This window comes from Lathyrus oleraceus, chromosome 2 (assembly GCF_024323335.1).
Source record: "Lathyrus oleraceus cultivar Zhongwan6 chromosome 2, CAAS_Psat_ZW6_1.0, whole genome shotgun sequence".
NCBI lineage: Eukaryota > Viridiplantae > Streptophyta > Magnoliopsida > Fabales > Fabaceae > Lathyrus > Lathyrus oleraceus.
In genome coordinates this window covers 292,902,570-292,919,281 of record NC_066580.1, presented here as the reverse complement: position 1 = coordinate 292,919,281, position 16,712 = coordinate 292,902,570, and positions in this window count along the sequence as shown.

Below are 16,712 nucleotides of genomic sequence, written 5' to 3'. Positions count from 1 at the left end.
CTCAATTAGGCTTGGTGTTAAACATGATTAGTGAGAAATCAAGTGAAGTGAAAAATTGCAAGTGAGCTTATCATGCACAATCCACACGTGAACAGTACCATGCAAGGGCACAAATTCACTCAAAATTATTCAATAAACAAGATGGGATTGGTATTTGGCTTGTATGATCCACCAAATTCAAATTATGAATTTTCCCTCCATTTTCCACATGTGAACAATGAAGATCATATGAGCTTCTTCCATGCAAGGCAAAGATTCTTTTGGAAATTATTGGTCAAGACAAGCATTTTGCAAAAAGAGTGGACCAATTTGGAGTTTTGAATCAAAAGTTATGCCATGTTGAACTTCCATGTACACTTTGTGATCATTTGGCCATAACTTCTCAACCAATCATCAGATGGACATGAAATAGGACTTTTTGAAAAGGGGAGAGAAAGATCTTCAACTTTCGTGTTCACCAAAAATCCATTTGAAGCCTCCTTGATGTTGAAAAATCAAGTTTAATATGGGCCAAAAACTTGCCATTTTAGGAAACTTGAAATTACATGTCATTTTCCATTTTTGGAAACTTTTGCCATGGCTTCAAAATCTTCAAGATAGATGTTTAGAATGACAAATGAACCTCTTTTGAACATGATTGAGGTGTTGAAACTCATCTCCCCGCCTCATAGTCCTCAGTTCTTGCACAGTTGACTTTTTGTGGTCCTCAAATGACCTTGACATGCCCTGATCAGCTTGAACCTCCACCACTTGGGGAACTGGCTCAAAAATGAAACCCTAGCTCATATAAGTCCAATATAACAATCATGTGATCCTCATCATCAGCAAATACCTCCTTTCTTTGAGAAGCCCTGGTTGAAAGAATGTCATTGATTAGGGTTGACCAGAGGTCAAAACCCTAATCTAAAGGAACTTGAGAATGAACAAATAATCCCTTGATGAGGATAGAACCATGATGATGGTGATATACCCTTGCAAAGAAGATTATGCTGAAGACCTTTGAAGGATCAGGAAACCCTAATTGAAGTGCAAACCCTCAGATGGTTGACCATCAGTTCATGGAAACCCCTCAGGCTTGAGTCATGCAACTTCTCATCTTCTGAAAAGACTTTGGAGGATAACTTTCTTATATTCAGATGATATGGAAAATGCAATGCCTAATGCCCTAAAATATGAAATGCAATGTGTCAAACTAGTCCCAACAAGAGGAGGGCAAATTTTGAGGTGTTACACATACTCCTCAAGTGTAGGCAAAAGCTGGAAATCCGAAAAAGTGAAGCACCGATACAGAGGATCGTAGAACTGCACCAACACACTCATCAGACCCTCATCCACCTTGTAGAAAGAATAGACAGAAGCTTCCCATGGTGAGCTTTGAACTCCAAAGGCTCTAATACATAAGATGTCAAACTCTTTAACTCTTTCAAGTCGGGTTGTCTGAAACTGTACTTCGTATTCCTTCTTTGCTTATTCATGTCTGAAAATTTGCAAATAGACCACTTAAGTTCCTTGAAAATTTTCATTGTTGATGATATGGATGCAAATGAATGCATGAATGCATGAATGCAACAATCACACTCAAGGATCAAGCAAGTCACACCACACAAAGGTCACGGGATGGCTCAAGTCATCGTCAATATTAATCATCAATTTTGATGGATTATGGTTTACACCTTATCGACACCCAAGTTCCATTGATATTGAGGATATACGAGAACGGATCAACCGCGAATCACGGGTTTGCTGTAAGTCACGAGCATGGAGTCTCGGTTAAGAACCACCCAATGGGAGAGTACTATGGTTAAACTTGACAATCATGTTCTAAATAGGTCCACATAGTCATCATCTCGTCTTTCGGATATTATCGGATAAAACGACTACTCGTATTCCAAAAATATTCTCAAGAGAGACTCTTATGAGTGTAGTATCACGTAACAATCGTATCAAATCTTATACTTGAACAACCTTTGCACTACATCCTAAAATAGGCCAAGATGGGCTAGGTATCTAAGGTTCTTGGCTTCTAAGATTTATATTGGAAAGAGTAATGCCTAACCACGACTACTCGTGTGACATTATTGATCCCAACAAGACCTCCACCAAGTGAATGGGCTTGCAAGTTAACTTGCTAAGGAATAACTCCACACAAGTCAACAAGACTATGCCATTCTCCTATCATAAGTGCACTCGAGTTCGGGCATAGAACTCATCTCAGAAGAAACCACCAAGCATACAAGCAATTAGTATATATCAAGCAATTCATACATTACAAACAATACAGTCATCCCAAATTTGCACAAAAATATGTCACCAATATAAATATACAATACACATAAGTAAAAAGTAGGCTAAACCAACTAGAGAGAAATGTATCCCCAGCAGAGTCGCCATTTTTCTGTAGCGGGGTTTTCATTACCTTTAGGCTTATTGACTAAACCAAAAGTGAACATACAATTCCAGTCACCACCGTACTTTTATTTGTCCAAAGGAAAGGCTAAAAAGCAAACAAAAGCCAAGTAAGAAGTTTTATCAAATCAAAAACTAATAAAAATGTCAGAGATCTGGGTAAGGGGGTTGGTTATGAAATGGGAAGGTTTAACGCACCCAAAACATCCTTAGTACTCTAAGGGAACCCTTTTTGCAAACATGTGTTGTAGGTTGGTATTTGTGAAAATATGTGCAAAAGATTGGAGGGATGAGAAGAGAATAGATTATATTTACAAATTTGTTGTTTAAATGGAAGAACTCATTGCCTACGTACCATCACAAAGGTAGGATCAAAACCTCGTAGTTCGGGTAAAAATCACAAAGATTGGTGAATTGATTTGACTAAGAGTCTTAAAGTCTTTTGTTATCAAAGGGAGAAAACTCAACCTAAACCAACAATCCACCATGTGAGGAAGGCTTCAGCATACTAGTGAGGGGTTAACCCTATAATAAGTATGGAAGACTTATAATCCAATCACTAAGGATGAGGTGAGATTTACATCAACCAGTATGATAACTCAAACCTATGACTAGTGTTTTATGAAAAGGTTTTAATAAGGTGGCCATTGGAACCACAAAAACAACTTGAAGTGAGTTATATTTACAAGTTAGATTTACTTACAAAATGAAGTCAAAGTTGGATTAAGATGTATTCACAATGAGTATTAATGAAAATAGTTTTGAAAAATCAAAGGCATAAGGCCTATGTTTCTAGTTTGAAACAAAGTCAAAGTTTGAAGAAAAAGATTTTGGGCTTGGGTTAGAGTGAGGGGAAGAAGAGAAGGGCTAGTCCTAAAGCATACAAAGATAAGAGAGAAGATAAAACCCTTGGATTTCCTTTTCATGAAATCATAGAGATGATTCAAGATGCTCCTTTCCCTTGGACTTAGCACACAATCAAGTAATCCAACAATTTAGATTCAAGCTCCTAGGATCTCCATTTGGCTTGTCTCTCTTAACTTGGCTACTCATAACAATGGTCCTCTTTTCACAATATCAAGGTAGGATCCCTATCACACAAGGGCAAACATCAAAAAGTTCACAAACACAATAAGAGGAATGGACAAAGAAGAAGTTTGGATGAGAAGTCGTTTAGGATCAATTTTGAAATGTAGCATTCTAAAGGCATGAGGCCTAGTTGCTCTTCAAAAAAATTAGCATTCTAAAGGCATGAGGCCTAGTTGCTCTTGAACTCCTTTAAGCATAGGTAAGTCCTTATTCTAAGTCCTTTCTCCTTTTGCATTTGGTTCACACAAACAAAAAGAAAACAAACACAAGATAACAATATGTTTATATACAATAATGAGCTCAAATGCGCAAAAGAAAAATGACATAAACATAAAGTATGTGCTCAAGTGAGCAAAATGAAAATCAATATGAATAAATGAGCAAGAAATAAATGACATTAAAAGTAAATTGCAAGAAATTAAATTCTCAAATTAAAGTTAGTAATTAGTATGGTTATGTTAGTTTGTCATAAGACAATGTAGCACTATGTTAAGCAATCGTAAGTGGACTAAGTAGTAGTCACACCTATCTGAGGTCGGTGAATAAAACTATAGGCAAATAAACACAAGTTAGAGATGATGACTAGTAAGCCAAGCTCCACAAACTTGCCATGCCAAAACAAAAGGGGAAGGGCCTTGTATGGACTTTAGGTTTTTTGCTTGACCAAGAAGCAACCTATCTTGGACACAAAACAACCCACTTGATTTTGGATCAAGTTGAGTTTGGTTTGGATCAAAGAAGGTTAAACCTCTCATTTTTCAAGACCAACCATAAGACATTAACGCATTGGCCAAATTATGAAAAGAAATAGATGAAGATGAAATGGATGGAAAGAGAATTCAAGTATCAAGTTCAATTGGTCAAAAGTGAACCAAAACATCATCAATCAAGGCTAAACAGAAAAGAAATGAAGATTACAAGTCAACAAGTCAACCATATTTTTTTGGTAAATTTTGAATTAAAAATAAATGCAAAATAAAATAAACAAAATATGGTCAAACCTCAAATTTAATTCAAATCAACTTCAACAAGTTCAATTAAATTCTCATAGGTCTAATATGGTCAAACAAACTTTGACAAATTTTTCAACAATTTTTGAAATCAGAAACTATTTTAAAACAATTAAAAACAATGAAAAATAACACAATATGAACTAAAATCTCAAATAAATCATTATTCAAATAAGAAATTGATGAGACTATTTTTCATTGACTTATCATCATCCATAGGTGCCATGAAAATATTTTTGGATTTTTTAAATATCAAAAAGTAATTAAAAATAAATTAAAACTATTGAAAATCAAATAATTCACAAAAAATATAAAAAAAGTCACAAAAATAATTAAAAATCAAAATATGAAACTAGATTTTTCAAGAAAATTTTTAGCATTGGTCACCTATTTTTGTGACTTCAAATAAAATATTTATGAATTTTTGAAAATAAAAGGAATTAAATGAAATTAACAGAAAATAGGAATAATAGAAAAATCCAGCGCCACAGGATCAATTCAATAATTTACGTGGCATGATCAAATGGCTCAGAGGCACGGATGCATTGTACACTTGAGTCAAACGCGCAGCACATGGCATTAAAACAAGTAAACACATTGGACGCTTGTGATTAAAACGTTGAGGCACGACCCAAAGGCTGGGATGCTACCACGTGGGGATGGTGGTGGAAACCACCATCTTCTCCGGTGATCGAACCATTTCCGGCCACCACGAGCAGGAAAATAAATTGCAATGAAAATAAAAAGTGAGGACATCAAAATGAAGCTTAGGGGATGTACATCACCACTGTAACCATGGATCATCCTCACCATTCCTATTTAGAGAGAAATGTGAGCTTAAAAATCATGGTGTGTCAATTGGAATGACACGATTTGCACAATTAAGACCACCACCGGCCTGCCTCAAGCATGACGACTTCATAAAACCACACAAACCAAAGAAATTCATATTGAATTGCAAGATCTAGATCAAAAAAGTTTGAGGTTCTACCTCTGAAATGAGACTTCAAATGCCACGAATTCTCCAATATCTTGATCTGCTTTTGCTCTGGAAGTGTGATGGTGATGATAGGTTAAGGAATTGAGCTTTGAAAATCAACTAATGATGTTGAATTTCAAGCATGAAAGAGAAAGAGAAAACTGAAAAATCTTTTAGTGAGGGTTGGGATTTCAATTCAGCAGCAATTCAGATCTCCACTTGGTTGCCAATTGAATGAGAATGAACACTTATTTATAGCTGAAATGGATTGCAAGGCATGGTTCCCTCGTGTGCATGGGTTTTGAATCCTCCTTGCATGGGCCTGTACAGGCGCATGTAAGGCCCAATGATGTGTGATAATCCATGCTGAACTCAAATGGAATTGAATTGGACGTGCAATTGGATTGGCATTTGCTTGCAAGTGAAGTTATAACATGAAATGCAAAAATGGACCTAAATAGAAAGCTCTTCGAAACTCCCACATGGAAAGTCCAAAAAGTAATGTGAGTAATGGTTGGAAAGCTCTTGAAATATGGAACAAAAGTCATGCTAGGCAAAAATTCATTTGGCATTTGGAAATTAATGAAAATTGGCTGTGAAAGTTTGGGCACAAAACATGTTTAAGTTCCCCTTTGAAAATTTTCATCAAAAGCAAGCATCTTCAAGCCCCTCTATTTCCATGATGTAAGCTTCAAATGGAAAAACCTCCAACATCAAAGTTGTAGATATTTTCAAGATAATCAATTTATACTAAAAAAAATTCATCATTTGGATTTTTCATGAAGATGTTATGGGCATTTGAAGTTGGGCATTTTTCAAATTCAATGACTTAGGTTTAAAGTGACCTATAATGTTTTGTATTATCACATGTATTTCTGTTAGGATTATGAAATTTTGTCCAACATAACATTTGAATTATACATCTTACACTTTCCAATGCATTTGGTCTTACCTAAAAATCATAAAAATTAAGGAAGTTAGGTACTTGGGAAGTTGACCCAAAATTAGGGTTTCAATCAAAATGACCTATAATATTCTGAAATGAATGATGACCTTCCAAGTTTCAAATGGATTTTTGATGAACATGAAAGTTGTTCAGATGGTTCTTAAGAACATTTTTTCTCTTGGGATCATAATCATTTGACAAACACATTAAAAGTTGTATCTCAGTGATCCTCAGTTTAGTCAGATGACTTTACTAGTCAACTTCTCAAGGCCAAACTTCCAATCTTGATGAATGAATGATTGAGGAACCTCACATAGGCTCATATATGCATAAAATAATGAATGAAATAACTTCCCTTGATTAGATTTGATCATAGGTTGAGGTTACTTCATGAGCAAGGCACAGTCAAAGCACATTTGAATTAGGGTTTCCTTGGGAAACAACCTTCAAGCCCTTTGGGTTATCTTGATCAAATTGGAAAATTGAGATACTTGGGAGACATATATGATGATTATCAACTTTGTGGACCATTGTCATGCTTATTCTCATCTTCATCTAGCCACTTCATTGAGCTTAGGAGCCTCCTAGGAGTATGGGAGCACATGATCACTTGAGCTTCAAAATAAAAAGAGTGAGTGACATATTTTTGTACTTTTGGTTAGTAATCAAAATAAGAAAAGCAATAATATATAATACAAGCATGCTTGGTGGTCTCAAACCACTCACACAAGTCCCAACCCTAAGCAATGCATTGAGCAATGATATGATGCCATGAGGGATCTAAGGGTCAAAATTAGGGTCTTACAGATGCCCCTATTTAAGGTCATTCTAGCCAGAGATATGAAGGTTAAAATCTTCCTCTCGACGCGGTAGAATGAGCTTAAATAATAACAAAGAGACGAATTTTGGTCCCTAAGAGACCTCATGGTGCAAATGTATGCATGAAAAATAAAATCTTCATGGTAAATGATTGCCACAAAGGAAAAGAAATCAGAAGAGACTGAAAAATCCATAGGAGTAACACACTCACTAGGGAAAAGGAGACTCTGGGGAAAATTAGAAAAAATGCATGAGCAGGTCACGACTTAGAAGACTTGTAGGCAGACACGAAGGGATTCCACAAAAATAAAACGGTGGAAAGACTCGAGCTGACGCAAAGATGCACGTATTGGGGAATATGCCAATACAGAAAGACTATCCATAAAGGATACACCGGATAAAAATTTGGACTCAGACGGGGATGTCCACAAAGAACTCAGCTGAGGAAGGAACAACGAGATATTACCGGCTACCAGGTAATAAACTCAAAAGGAGACATGTTATCAAAACGCCGGTTACTGGGTGAGAGAACAACATGCTCAAGGAGAAAGAATATTTAAGACCGGTATAAGGGTGAGAGATATCAATCATCCGAAACATCTGAGGAGAACCCAAAAGGCACATCTCAACTAAGGAAAATATGACTCCACAGGGGACAAAAGTCATAATAGGGAGCAGAAGGAAGGAACACTAGGGATACCGGTTACTGGGCATATAATAGGTGACCAACTAGGCGTGAATTAGGAACATATCCAAGACACTCATCATCTGAAAGGAGGGCTGAAAAAGCAAACTCGACTTACAGGATGGACATTCGATTCCACAAGGAAATACGAATCTTACTCGACTGGGGAAGAAAAAAGACTTCGACTGAAGAGCGCATGAGATATATTATCTATTACCGTCATAACATAGATAATATACTCGCATGGAGGATTATCCACAACCGGTGACTGGGTTAATGAAGGATAAATCGATTGAAAAGAAAGGACATCGGGATACCGGTTACTGGGTATAAAATGATGACCAATCAGAAGGAGAAAAAATCATTACCAAACAAGAGTAAATGAAAGATGACTCGCAATGGATAAATTTCCTGACAAAAGAAATCATCCAGAAGATATATCACTAGTTACTGGGTGGTATACTCAAAAATGAAGGAATATCAATACCGGTTATGGGGTAAAGATAACCAACAAAGAAGGGATTACATCTACCGGTTACTGGATAGAAAACCACAGAAAAAGGACTTACAACTACCGGTTACTGGGTAGAAGATCATAGAAATCCACTGGGGAAGAAGGTGAATAATTACTGGTTACTGACCAATTGAACAACTAAACCACAGGGAACTGCAGGGGATAACAAGAAAAGAAAGTCAATCTAGGAACAAACTAGAAAGACACAATCAGACAAGACTCAACCCGATGAGGATATAACTCAAGGGAGTAGTTCCATTCCAATACACAACTGGGGAGGAAACTGAAACAATAATCATCCACGAGGACATAACTCAGTGGGGAATAAAGAAGGAAAGATAGACACTTTCTGCCTATGGGGCTGACTCTATATGGAGAGATCATACACAAACATCTGCTTAGGGAAGAACATTTCACCAATAGCAGGAGATAACAAGCAAAGATATATGGCAAAGAATGCAATCATGAATATCTGAATGCTATGATTATGCGCGTATATGCATGATTTGCGTATGATTGATGCTGACAAACAGACATAACTAACACAAATAGGCTCAAGAGCCAGGAACGGACATCCGGTATAACATCTCAACAAGAAGGGACAAGCCTACCGGAGAGATCAGCTCTGGTAAGGATGCATCAAATGCTGGAAAACACCGATCATAGCTGGGGACATGCAAAGTCACAACTTCCGATTACCGAGGATTTTCCAACAATTTTCTCGGGGACAAGCTGTTGAATACAAATAAGATCCGTCGTAGAAGAAACTCTACTGGGGAAATTATCAAGGAATGAGGTGAAACTCTATGGGGAACAACCGCCAAACAGATACCCATCAATCAAAAACAAATCTTTCTAACTGCTGGAGAAACATCTCTGCTAAGGGGAGAAAGAACAAATTGCTCCACTGAGGAAGGCAACAACACATCTTCCTCATCATCTCAATACTTAGAAGAAATCCTCCAACACGGAGGGGATACAAATTATCAAACTCGGGTTAAGCAAACCTGCAGGGGATAAACTGTAGGCAACCCTCAAAGAAAACTGCCTCTGCTGAGGGGATCAGAAACGAATCCTTCGTCGACCTGTGTCATGTTGGGGATGAAAAGGGAGACAAGACCTTCACCAATCGCTCTAGATAACTTCTTGCTGAGGAAATAACGGAAAGATGATGAAGAGGATATAAACATGCCAGAATATGAACAAATGTCTTACCTTTTTGGAGATCGTACTATCCTTGGGAGAGCACTGAAGACATTCCATTTATCCTTTTTAGTCTTTGTAAATGTTCATTTTGTTTTAAAACACTTTATAAAACTTTATTCGTTTAAAACAATGATATTCATCAATTAAAACATGCAAACATTTGTTAAACAGAAATAAATAAGAGTGCCAAGAATTGAATAAAGGCTCAAATTTATTTGATAGAATGGTGGTCCGCAAATAGCGAGACTCCATGGATCTTTACAAATTTAAAATTGGTGATATACATGGAAAAAGGGCTACATTGAACATAATGACCATTTCTCCACCAACTTTGAATCCAATGTATTTGAAGCTTCAGTTGACGATGACTGAGCGAGAATCTTTGATAGACGACAGTTGTAGAGCAAAGTCTTGTCAGGATGCAATTACTTGCCAAATCCCTAATTTTTGCCTAGATTGCCCCAGGGTGAGGTACTCAATCTAGCGGGATGTATATATTCATTTTTTTTATGTCTCTAACTTTTGCCTGGACCGCCTGTTCGGGTTTTCAATCCACCGAGACGCTTATTTTTGCCTAAGCCGCCCTTTCGGGTCTTCAACTTAGCAAGTTATTCTGTTTTTATTTTTAGGCGAAGTATTTCTTGATTGCATCTGAATTCACAGGACGAGTGAAATCCTCCCCATCCATAGTTGTAAGCAACAAAGCACCACCTGAAAAGGCTCTCTTAACAACATATGGACCTTCATAGTTTGGAGTCCACTTGCCCCTAGAATCGGGCCCGAAAGACAAGACTTTCTTGAGCACGAGGTCACCTTCTCGGAACACACGAGGCTTGACCGTCTTATCAAAGGCTTTCTTCATCCTTTGCTGATACAACTGACCATGACACATGGTAGTTAATCTCTTCTCTTCAATCAAGTTCAACTGGTCATAACGACTCTGAACCCATTCAGCCTCAGCCAACTTGGCTTCCATCAAGACTCTCATTGATGGGATCTCAACCTCCACAGGTAGCACAGCCTCCATGCCATATACAAGAGAGAAAGGGGTTGCCCCTATTGAAGTGCGGACAGACGTACGATAACCATGCAAAGAAAATGGAAGCATCTCATGCCAATCTTTGTACGTAATAACCATTTTCTGAATAATCTTCTTGATGTTCTTGTTAGCAGCTTCAACAACCCTATTCATCTTCGGTCTATATGGAGAAGAATTATGATGTGCAATCTTGAACTCGCTACACACCTCTTTCATCATCTTGTTGTTCAAGTTAGATCCATTATCAGTAATGATCTTGTCTGGCACACCATATCGGCATATGAGTTGATTCTTGATAAACTTCACAACCACCTGCCTGGTCACATTCGCATACGATGTCGCTTCAACCCACTTGGTGAAGTAATCAATAGCTACGAGAATAAAACGGTGACCGTTAGACGCTTTTGTTCAATCATGCCAATCATGTCAATTCCCCACATGGAGAAAGGCCACAGTGAGAAAATATCATTTAGGAGTGTCGGGGGAATATGAATCTTATCCGCATAAATCTGACACTTGTGGCATTTCTTCACATATTTGCAGCAGTCAGACTCCATTGTCAACCAATAGTAGCCTGCTCTCAACATCTTCTTTGCCATGGAATGCCCATTGGAATGAGTACCAAATGAACCCTCATGGACTTCAGTCATCAACAAGTCTGCTTCGTGTCTATCCACGCATCTGAGCAGAACCATGTCAAAATTCCTCTTGTAAAGCACATCACCATTAAGGTAGAAACTGCCAGATAATCTCCTCAAAGTCTTCTTATCTTTAACAGATGCCCCAGGCGGGTAAGTCTGACTCTAGAGAAAACACTTGATATCATAATATCATGGCTTATCATCTTTTACTTCTTCCACTGCAAACACATGAGTTGGTCTATCCAAGCGCATTACAATAATATTTGGGACTTCATTCCAATACTTCACTATGATCATTGAAGCAAGCATAGCAAGAGCATTTGCCATCCGATTCTCATCTCGAGGAATATGATGGAAGTCAACTTTAGTAAAGAAAGTTGAAATCCTCCTCGCATAATCTCTGTATGGGATGAGGCCAGGCTGATTCGTCTCCCATTCACCCTTAATCTGATTAACAACAAGGGCCGAATCACCATAAACATCAAGATGTTTGATCCTAAGATCAATACATTCTTCCAAACCCATAATACAAGCCTCATACTCCGCCATATTATTTGTGCATTTGAAAGTTAGCCTTGCTGTAAAAGGAAAATGTGTGCCTTGAGGAGTAATAATCACTGCCCCAATACCATTTCCATACTGATTAATAGCGCCATCGAACACCTACCCCATCAGGAACCAGGCTCTGGGCCTTCATCGAGCATAGGCTCATCACAATCTTTCATCTTCAAATACAGAATCTCCTAATCAGGGAAGTCATACTGAACAGACTGATAATCTTCAATTGGTTGATGTGCTAGATGGTCAACCAAGATACTACCTTTAATAGCTTTCTGAGCTCGATACTCAATATCATACTCAGATAACAACATCTGCCAATAGGCAATCCTCCCAATTAAAGCAGGCTTCTCAAATATATACTTGATTGGATCCATTTTGGATATCAACCAAGTTGTATGATTCAGCATATACTGATGCAGACGCTTAGCAGCCCAAGCCAATGCGCAACAAGTCTTCTCAAGCATTGAGTACCGAGACTCACAGTCAGTAAACTTCTTACTCAAGTAGTATATTGCATATTCTTTCTTTCCTGATTCATCTTGCTGACCCAATACACATCCCATGGAATCATCAAGCACGGTCAAGTACATAATCAATGGTCTCCCTTCAACAGGCGGAGACAGAATCGGAGGCTCAGACAAATACTCTTTGATACTATCAAAGGCCTTTTGGCAATCCTCGGTCCAATCATGATGTTGATCTTTCTGTAGGAGCTTGAATATAGGCGCATATGTGGCAGTCATGTGGGATATAAATCTCGAAATATAATTCAAGCGACCAAGAAAACCTCGGACTTGCTTCTCAGTTTTGGGCGCAGGCATCTCTTGTATTACTTTGACCTTGGCAGGGTCAACCTTAATACCTCTTTTGTTGACAATAAAGCCCAATAACTTGCCAGAACGCACTCCAAATGTACACTTGTTTGGATTCAGACGGAGTTTGTACTTCCTCAAACGCTGGAAAAGCTTCAACAAGTGTTCTTCATGTTCAACTTCCATTTTTGACTTTGCAATCATATCATCGACATATACATCAATCTCCTTGTGTATCATATCATGAAACAAGTTAGTCATAGCTCGTTGATACGTGGCTCCGGCGTTCTTCAAACCGAAGGGCATAACTCGATAACATAATGTTCCCCAAGGTGTGATGAATGTTGTCTTCTCCATATCCTCGGGTGGCATTTTAATCTGATTATAACCGGAAAATCCGTCCATAAGTGAAAAGATATTGAATTTAGCCGTATTGTCTACCAACATATCAATGTGTGGTAGAGGAAAAACATCTTTCGGACTAGCTTTATTCAAGTCACGGTAGTCCACACACATTCGGACCTTTCCATCTTTCTTAGGCACCGGCACAATATTGGCCACCCATTGAGGATATGTAGAAGTCACCAGAAACCCCGCATCAATTTTCTTCTGAACTTCTTCTTTAATCTTCACTGCCATATCAAGATGAGTTCTTCTGAGCTTCTGCTTCACAGGCACACACTCAGGCTTCAATGGCAAGAAATGTTGCACGATATCAGTATCTAGACCAGGCATGTCTTCATACAACCAGGCAAAGACGTCGACATATTCTCGTAGCAACTCAATCAACCCCTTCTTAACAGACTCTTCAAGGAGTGCCCCAATCTTTACTTCACGAGTGCAGTCTTCAGACCCCAAGTTGACTGTTTCCAGATTCTCAAGATATGGCTGAACGATCTTCTCCTCGTGCTTAAGCAGACAAGTAATCTCATCAGGAATCTTTTCAACATCATCTTCTTCTGCCTCAAATACAGGGAACTCAAAGTTGGGAGATGGTGTTGGATCATTATGTTCAATGGGTTTGATTAACCTGCATAATGATTTTGAGTATAAAAGAGATTTCAGAATTCAAACAAGGCAAATCATTATGCAGATGGAAAGATTGATTTTATTCTCTTTTTAGGGTTTTATGGTGATCACCAATTTCATGCAAAAAGAAAAAAGGAAAAATAATTTGAAAAACAAACATTTAACATGGGATTATTGAATGAATATCATTGTATTAATCAAAATATGCCAACAATGTCTTCACTTCTCATTTTGGCATGGGAGAAGGGTTTTTGAACAAAATGAACACATTACGTTGACTTATGGATAACTGTTGGAACATCAACAATGACCTAATTATTGCAGACCCCTCCGGGTATGACAAAGTTGCCAAGGTCTTCCTCTTCATCATCTTCAACAATGGTAGCAGCTTCCTGATCTTCAACAGTGTGAATGAAACCTCCACTCTGGAACAGCCCACGATCATTGGAAACACCAGAAGAATACCCTATGCCAGCTCGGGACTTATTATCTTCTAACTTGATCATTTTCCCCAAACCAATAGTTGCGCCATGCTCAATGGCCAACTTTGCATCATTATAGGAGACAAATGAAGAAAGTCCTTTCCTCGGAGGTTCAGCAATAGATAAGGCTTGGAACGGAGTCCCAACCTCATCCTCGGCGTCAATATAGGAGAAGGAAGATAAGTGACTGACCAAGAGAGCCTTCTATCCCCCTATCACCACCAACTTCTTGTTCTTCACGAACTTCAACTTTTGGTGTAGGGTGGATGTCACGGCACCTGCCTCGTGAATCAATGGTCTACCAAGAAAACAACTGTAAGACGGATGAATATCCATGACCTGGAAAGTGATCTGGAAATCACTAGGTCCAATCTTGATCGAGAGTTCTAATTCACGGATCACAGTTTTCCGCGATCCATCAAACGCCTTCACTACCACTCCACTCTGCCTCATGGGAGGCCCCTGATACAAAAGTTTAGCAATAGTAGATTTTGGAAACACATTGGACAAGGCGTCATCCTTACAGTTCATAGATATGTGTAAAGCTAAATTGTGGTCTTTTCCCTCCTCGGGAAGATCAGTATTACAGAAGCTCAAATTGTTGCAAGCGGTTATATTTACAACAATGCTATCAAACTTCTCTATTGTAACATCGTGGTCCACGTATGCCACGTCCAACACCCTCTGCGGAGCTTCGAGGTGTGGCTCATAATTCATCAACAAAGATAAGATAGATATCTTTGATGGAGTTTGTAGCAATTGATCAACAACATTATATTCACTCCTTTTGATGAGCCTCATCATCTCATCACCATCCTCTTTCAAAATGCTAGACAGGCCAACCAGGATAGGAGTACTATTATTCTTGACAGCAACAGGGTCAACACCCTTAACAACAAGAATAAAATTATTTGAAGAAGAAGTCCCCACGGGACCGGCAGGATTAACAGTAGTTTTCTTCACAATGTCTTCATGGGATTTCGGTTGAGCCGAGAAAACACGACCACTACGGGTCACACCACTGACATCTGAAATCCTCACTACAGAAGTTGAGGGCAACGACACCTCCTTTCCATCTTCTAGCATGACTGCGTTGTATCGATAGGGAACAACTTTGTCTGATACATACGGGACAGGACCCGCTGGATTAATCACAAGAGTTGGTGATACCTTCTTCTTGTTGCCATCATACTTGATGATAACAGGCTTAGGAATTTTAAACACAGGAGTAATTACATCAACTTTATCCTTATTACGATTCTAAAGTATCTCAATCATCCCTTGATCTATCATCTCTTGGATGTCCTTTCTTACTTGACGACATCCTCTCTCATTGATAGTGCACACCTGGTACCTATCATGGTCATGCTCGTAATGGTTGTGTTCACACAACAACTTATGCATCTTGACCAAGGACTGCCTTATGTCATTCACATAAAGGACTTTGTATTTCACAGGGCATCCTTGGACCATGTTAACGGCTGCCTTCCCATGCTCGGGCAATGGGTTCTTCTTCACATTTGGACCTACTTCCTCAAAAAACAATATCCCACTTCTCACAAGGTCTTTCACCTTGGTCTTCAACGGGTAACAGTTCTCCACATCATTTCCGGGAGCACTGGAATGATACACACAATGAAGCTCGGGCTTATACCACCACTGAGGATTGGTTGGTACAGTGGGAGGATCTCGTGGAGTTATCAGCTTCCTATCGATCAAGGAAGGATAAAGCTCAGCATATGTCATCGGAATCGGGTCAAAAGTTACCCTTTTCCTCTCGTAGTTGCTGGTGTTGGTGTTATTATTGTTGTGAGGCTGGTAGGCCTGTTGTTGATGATGTTGTTGTTGTTGTTGATGAACTTCTCTAAAAGCAGGTGCTATATGAGCCACCTGGTGTTGGTTGACAGCTGGACGCACATCCTTCCTCCTTACAAAGGGCCTTCTTTTAATATGAAAGGACACAACATGAGTCTCTCCCTTTTTCTTCCTAGCAAAACCTTCATACTTCTTTACTGAGGAACCATCATCTCGAGATAACCGTCCTTCTCGAACCCCTTCTTCCAATCTCATCCCCATATTCACCATTTCGGTGAAGTCTGGGGGAGCACTAGCAATCATTCTTTCATAATATAAAGAGCTCAAAGTCTTCAAGAAGATCTTTCTCAGCTCCTTCTCTTCTAGGGGTGGCACTATCTCAGTTGCCAGTTCTCACCATTTTTGGGCGTACTCCTTGAAGGTCTCCTTGTCCTTCTGCGACATCGCCCTCAATTGGTCCCTGTCTGGATCCATATCCACATTATATTTATACTTCTTAACGAAGGCCTCGCCTAGATCGTTGAAAGAGAGGATGCTTGCACTCTCCAACCCCATATACCACCGGAGCGCAGCATCTGTCAGGCTATCCTGAAAGTAGTGGAACCGCAGTTGGTCATTGTCAGTCTGTGTTGACATCTTGCGAGCATACATCACAAGATGGATGAGCGGGAATGTGTTT